Consider the following 7,647-nt stretch of genomic DNA (forward strand, 5'->3'; position numbering starts at 1 on the left):
ACCACCCACTCTACCCACAACACATCCCAATGTAACTAGGAAGGCAGACGGCTGTGTGCTAAAAATGTTCTCTTTAAAAAGATGCAAGCGTTCCTGCTAGAAATCCATATTTTTTTAAGGATTTTATATATTTATTTATTTATTTGACATTGAGAGAGACAGAGAGTGGGAACACAAGCAGGGGAAGTGGGAGAGGGAGAAGCAGGCTTCCTGCCAAGCAGGGAGCCCGAAGCGGGGCTCCATCCCAGGACCCTGAGATCACGACCTGAGCCAAAGGCAGATACTCAATGACTGAGCCACCCAGGCACCCTGAAATCCATATTTTCAGGTTTTCTTTGAGTTCACTGGAATTAAGGATGGGGCCAGCTCCGTGGTGCATTCGTCCCCCCAAATGCAATGCTGTCTCCGCTTCCCAGCCTAGTGGGGCCGGCGCTGCTCTGAGCCAGCTCCAAAAAATAGTAAGGAGTGAGGCCTCCGGGCTACCCCGTCCTTCCTGTCCCCCGTTTCCCACTGTCCTCAGTACCTCTTCCTTTCACTTTCAAGAACTAAACCACGCCAGCTCCAGCTCTGCGTAGTTCTCTTTGGCACATCTCCAACGAAGACCTCCAAGAGGGTAGAAGCTCTGTTGTTGCATCCTGTAGCCCCGACCTCCCCTTCAACAACCATTCTTCAGAAAATAGCAAGTCACCTACGTTCTCCTATGATATCAGTACCTTATTTTCCCAGGGATATTTGCATCTTAAGTCCTATTTCTAATGACCGTCTCCAGTTAAGGGGATTATGAGCATCAGCTACGAGGGGAACGTGGTAAGAGGCGCAACCTTCATTCTGGGGCTTCTGTGTTGTCACTGATAAACTCAGTGGGGAGTGTTTGATTTCGGGCTCTGGCATCTCTGAGACGCTGATTCGCTGATTCGTCCGGTGTTAATAAAACCTCCTTGCATTAGTCACTTCTCCAGGAAAACACAACCAATAGAATGCACCTGGAGGGAAAGGCGTGTTACAAGGAATTGGCTTCTGGGGTGCCTGGGTGGCTCAGTTGTTCATCGTCTGCCTTCAGCCCAGGTCATGGTCCCAGGGTCTTGGAACTGAGCCCCGCATTGAGCCACGCATCGAGCCCCACATCGGGCTCCCTGCTCAGCAGGAAGCCTGCTTCTCCCTCTCCTACTCCCCCTGCTCGTGTTCCCCTCTCTCGCTGTGTCTCTTTCTGTCAAATAAATAAATCTTTAAAAACAAACAAAAAACCCCAAGGAATTGGCTCCAGACTGTGGAGCCTGACAAGTCCCAAGATGTGCAGGTGGAGTTGGTGAGCCAGAGACCCAAGAGAGCTGGGGGGTTGTTCCAATCCAAGTCTGAGGGCCTGAGAACCAGGAGCACTGAGGGGAGAGTCCAGTTCAAAAGCCAGCAGGCTCAAGGCTCAGGGAAAGCCGATGTTTTAGTTTGGGTCTAAAGGCAGGAAAACATCAATGTCCCAATCTGAAGGTAGTCAGGAAGCAGGAATCCTGTCTTGCTCAGAAGGTCAGTTTTTATGTACTGTTCAGGCCATCAACTGATTGGACAGGGCCCACCCACATTGGCTTTACTCAGTCTTCAAATTTAAATGCTAATCTCATCCAGAAACACCTTCACAAACACAGCTAGAATAATGGTTGCCCAAGCATCTGGGCGTCCCATGACCCCGTCAAACCGACAAAAAAATTAATCATGAAAGTAGATGATGGATCAGGTTTGAGGTTTGAGAGTCTGGGGTGGCTGTGAAGGGCATAAAGAGGTGGACGGAGCCCCCAGAGGCTGTGAAGGAGCTTCCCTGCGATACTCAGGCGAGTCCCCTGAGGCTGCTATCCCCCTAGTGGGGGCAGTGAGTTCAGTGTGCTGGGGAGGACGCAGGCGAGGGCCTTTCCGGCAGCGAGTGGGTGGAGACAGGCCACAGGACGGTGGCAGTGAGGTTAGCGGTGAGGTAATCAGCATTAGAACACTTAGGACGCAGGATCAATAAGACTCAGTGGTTTTCTTTATGACTAATGCATGGAGACCGAGAAAATCTATGTGCGATTGATTGAAATGTGCATGTATTTCACGTGTTCATTAGGTCAACACCACGTTGAACTTGTTTCGTAGAAGAACCTAGTCTTGTCCTGATGGTCTTTCTTCTCCTCCTCCTCTCTACATTCCTACGATTGGATGGTTCTTGTCAGGCTGCCTGCACCGTTAGCGCTAACTTTGCCGAACCCATCTTGTCTTCCCTTAGACAGACCTGAGCGCTCAAAGAGCAAGGACCACACTTCATATGTCTCCAGATGCCCCCCCGCCCCACGTTGTATGCCCTGGGGCACCTTCTGCCTCTCAGGTGGTCTGTAAACAGGAATGGTTCATTAGTTGACTGGTGCGTATCAGAGGTGATGAGTTAAAAGTCCTTCACTTAAAAAAAAATAATAATAATAGGGATGCCTGGGTGGCTCAGACATTAAGCATCTGCCTTGGGCTCAGGTCATGATCCCTGGGTCATGGGATCGAGCCCCACATCGGGCTCCATGCTCAGTGGGGAGCCTGCTTCTCCCTCTCCCTCTGCTCCCCCTGCTTGTGCTCTCTCACTCTCTCTGTCAAATAAATAAATAAAACCTTTAAAATATTAAAAAATAAAAATAATAAATAATAATGACCTTTTTATTTTGGAATACCATTAGACTTACAGAAAAGCTTTGGGGATAATGCAGAGGCTCCTTGTGGACTCCTCACCTGCACATTTTGCAATCAGTGATAGAATAAACCTAGGCCTGGAGTCAGTGAGCCCTTGGACACGTCACATCTCCCAGCTGGCCCCAGTTCTGTCACTGGTGAAAGAGGTTACAAGTGTGTGCTCTGCCCCAGGCCGTCCCCGTGTCACTGGAATGAAGTCACTGGGATGAGGCCAGCCTGTGGGGTGGTCTGTGGGTCCAGCCTGCTGTCCCCAGAGCCCGCTGCCTCCCCCCACCCCCTGGGACCTTGGGCTCCTGGCAGCCAGCGGGCGGCACCCAGGGTGTGTCCTCACCTCCCCGTCTGAGCTGCCACCATGTCTTTCGTCAGCACAGCCCAGGGCTAACATAGGCTCCAGCACACAGGAAGGTGGACAAACACTATTTGATGAAAGGAAGAGAGAATATTACCTGGGGGCCGTGCAGTGCTCAACAGTTTCCGGGAGGCGGGGGGGACACAGGGCAAAGCATGATGGAGAAGTCAAATGCCGGTCAGGGGCAGACGGGGTCTGGTGACCCTGTCTCCGGGGCATGCCTCCCACTGTGTGCAGAGGTCCAGTGACAGTGTTGGGTGTCAGAAAGTCCCCTTCTCAAACGGGCCTCTAGCCAGTATGGTGACGAGAGCGCCAGGCTGCTGTAATCAAATCTGACCCTGGAAACCAAGGGTTTTTTCCCCAATGGCACAAGCGGTAACCCGAGATCCCAGCCGCCCACCGGCTGTTCCGTTCCCCACTTTCCTCCTCCTGCTCCCCGATCCCACTGTAACTGGCTCCGGGGTAACTCACATCACCCCAGGCCCGAAAGAAGACCCATGAAGGCACAGGGACGGGGCACCACCCACCTAACCCCATCCCCGCCCCCCTTTCTCCAATTCCTAGGTCAAACCACAAGCTAGCACCCAGGGCTCCATCCCTTTCTGGCGGGGAGCCAGCTGTGGAATAGTCCAGCCCTTCCTCTCTCCACCCCAGAAAAGATCTTACTTTTCCCTCCTCTAAACTCTCCGGTTTCTGCTCTGCATTTTCCACTCATATCCTGCCCCATACATGGTGGTACATCTGACTCACAAGTGCTTGTTCCTCTTACCTAAATTCAAGGGTCTTTTTTTTTTTTTTTTTAAGATTATTTACTTATTTGACAGAAAGAGAGAGAGAGAGTGAGCAAGAGAGCACAAGCAGGGGGAGTGGCAGGCGGAGGGAGAGGGAGAAGCTGACTCTCCACTGAGCAGGGAGCCCGATGACTTGGGGACTCAGGGATCAGGATGCTTGACCCACTGAGCCCCCCAGGTGCCCCCCAGTGGTCTTTACGGGCAGAGCCAGACTGCAGTTGTCTAAGACCCCCGGTGGAGAGGACTGGGTGACTCCAGTGGGGAGGTCTTTGAGGCTACTTGCCGCGTCCTCCTCCGTCGGCTCCAGAGTCCCTTTCTCCCTGCTTCTCTCCTCCGCTGGCCTTCCTAGCACGTGTGTTTCTGCAAGGAATGTCGTTGAAAACCTGAGGAACTCCCAACACAAGGCCCAGGGCCTGAGAGCTGGCGTGGCCAGTCCCAGACATGGAATACTTCCACTAGAAAAGCCCCTCGAGCCCCGGCCTCCAGCTCCCGCGTGTTGCAGTCTCCTCCGGTGCACTCTGGAACGGTCTGTACCAGCCAAGGAGGGCTCCCGGCTGGTAGGCCAGGCTCTGCGCTCCAGCAACACAGGCTGACATGGATGGACGGGCGGTTCTTTCTGCTTCTTCCTACATCCCCCCCACACAGGCAGACACTAACAGCCTCTGGGCCAGGCCTGTTTCAGTGTGGGAGAAATTAGAGAAGTAAACGGTGTGTGTGTGTGTTGTACTGTCTTGAACTTGAACTGGAAGTATCAGTATAAACTCGCAATGTGTTTACGTTTTAAAATTTTCCCCAGCTTTGTCCACTGGAAAGGCCTAAAACCGATGACGTACCCAGTAATGGGCACTCCTGAGGCAGATCTTTTGGTCTCCAAAAACCTGACCCCACACAAAGCAATCAGAGACCCTCAGAAGAAATAGCTCATTGGGGCGCCTGGGTGGCTCAGTGGGTTAAGCCACTGCCTTCGGCTCAGGTCATGATCTCAGGGTCCTGGGATCGAGTCCCGCATCGGGCTCTCTGCTCAGCAGGGAGCCTGCTTCCTCCTCTCTCTCTCTGCCTGCCTCTCTGCCTACTTATGATCTCTCTCTGTCAGATAAATAAATAAAATCTTTAAAAAAAAAAAAAAAGAAATAGCTCATTTCGAGTCGTGGCAGGAAACATACAAGATGAGCCTGGACATCTAATCAGGCCCGAAAACGAAAGAAGCTTTTGGGGACCAAAGATGGTGTGGAGAAAGGACTCGGAAATTGACTTGGAGAGGCTCCCCCCGCCCCCCCCCACCCCGGCCAACAGTAGGAGCAACATGGTGTGCACAACAGCTGTGGGGGACTGAAGGCCGGCAAACATGCTTAAACCCACGAATGCATAAGGACACGAAGGGAACAGACCTTCCTGGCAGCATCCGGGAAGTTGGGGAATCAATTCATTATTTTGAAAACTGGTAAATATAAGGGAGGAGTCAAGCACTTTTTGAAGAAATGTGATTTTCCACTATCTGTGAAATAACGGGCATAAGTAAAGAAATCAGGGACTATGAACATCAAAAAAGAAAAGACAGCCAGACAGCCCGTGCTCCCTTCTGTGGAAGTACACACAGCTATTAGGTATTCTTTTTTTTTTTTTTTAAAGATTTTATTTATTTAATTTATAGACAGAGATCACAAGAAGGCAGAGAGGCAGGCAGAGAGAGGGGGGGAAGTAGGCTCCCTGCTGAGCAGAGAGCCTGATGCGGGGGGCTTGATCCCAGGACCCTGAGATTATAACCCGAGCTGAAGGCAGAGGCTTAACCCACTGAGCCACCCTGGCGCCCCCCTATTAGGTATTCTTACAAAAACAAACAAATCAGATCTAATCTGGTCTCTGACTTTACCAATTTACAGAAAATACAGGGACAATAACATGTGAAATGTCACTCTGGGAATGTAATCCACAAAATCCAGAGGATCTATAGGAAAATAACCCAGTTTCTCTAACAATTGACAAGGAAAAAAAAAAAAGAAAACTTGGAGGTACCTGCAGATTAGAAGAGATCTAGGAGACACATCCGCCAACTGGAACATCTAGAACTTATTTCTGTTCCAATTTGAGCAAAAACTCTACAAAATCATGAGACAGGGAAATGTGAGCATGAGATATTTGATTACACTAAGAAATTATTTTTTTGGCCTGATTATAGTAATAGGATTATATTTTTTGTTTTAAAGTCCTTACCTTGTAGAAAAAGATTCTTTTTTTAAAAAATTTTTTAAAGATTTTATTTACTTGACAGAGAGGGATACAGCAAGAGAGGGAACACAGCAGAGGAGTGGGAGAGGGAGAAGCAGGCTTCCCACTGAGCAGGGAGCCTGATGTGGGGCTCGATCCCAGGACCCCAGGATCATGACCTGAGCTGAAGGCAGACACTTAACGACTGAGCCACCCAGGCGCCCCGAAAACACTCTGATGTACTTTAGAATTAAGTATGAGTGAATGGAATGAAATCTGCTTCAAAATTATGTAGAAGTATACAGAGGTATTGTTAAGTGAGTTAAATATTTAAAGGCCTGTGTCCTTTTGATGCAACAAACACGCATCTAATCAAGCCTTTGGATCTTGTCACCAGAGGGGAAAAAAGGAGAGAAAGAGAAACATCTTCAATAACACCGAGGATACAGTTACCCAACATAGAATGCAGACAACTCTGGCGGAAAACATGACGCTTTCTTCACAAATGCGTGGCATAAAGAAAAAATTAAAAAGAGGGAAATTGTTACAGTTGAAAAGAAACCAGAGATACGGCTGCTAGACACACGTTTTCCAGTTTGGATCTCAATTTGAACAAACCAACTGGGAAACGCCATTTTTTGAGCAACTGGGGAAAATTATACATGGATTGGTTAATCAGTGATAATAAGGAATTGCTGTTTGTTGGCTATGTTCATAGTATTGTGAGTTGCTAAAAAGTCCTACTTCTTAAAACACACGCTGAAGGGGCGCCTGGGTGGCTCAGTGGGTTAAAGTGGGCTAAAGCCTCTGCCTTCAGCTCAGGTCATGATCCCAGGGTCCTGGGATCGAGCCCCCCCCCCCCCCCACCGCCTGCCTCTCTGCCTGCTTGTGATCTCTGTCTGTCAAATAAATAAATACAATCTTAAAAAACAAAACCAAACCACACGCTGAAGTATTTACAAGTGAAATGAAATTGTGTCTGCCGTATGCTTTAACACTACCTCCCCCTCAATGGGTTGGGGAGAAAGAGTAGATAAATTAAAAGGGCAAAAAAAAAAAAAAAAAAATTAAAAGGGCAGAATGCTAATAATTGTTAAAATTGGGTTCATTGTACCAGGCTCATTATTCAGGTATGTTTGAAATTTTCCAGAACACAAAGTTAAATATAGAATATTTTAAAGATTTTATTTATGTACTTGAGAGCAAGAGCACGGCTGGGGGCGGGGCAGGGGTGAGGAACCGAGGGACAAGCAGACTCTCCACTGGGCCCCAGGACCCTGAGAGCATGACCTGAGCTAAACTCAGACACCAACTGACTGAGCTACCAAGGTGACCCCCCTTTTTAAAAAGATTTTATTTATTTGACAGAGATCACAAGTAGGCAGAGAGGCAGGCAGAGAGAGGAGGAAGCAGGCTCCCCGCTGAGCAGAGAGCCCAATGTGGGGCTCGATCCCAGGACCCTGAGATCATGACCTGAGCTAAAGGAAGAGGCTTAACCCACGGAGCCACCCAGGCGCCCCGGTGCCGCCCCCTTTAAAGATTTTATTTATTTAGGATAAAATATAGAACATCTTAAAAATAAATAAAGCTAGTCCTTAAAAAAAA

This window comes from Mustela erminea, chromosome 17 (assembly GCF_009829155.1).
Source record: "Mustela erminea isolate mMusErm1 chromosome 17, mMusErm1.Pri, whole genome shotgun sequence".
NCBI lineage: Eukaryota > Metazoa > Chordata > Mammalia > Carnivora > Mustelidae > Mustela > Mustela erminea.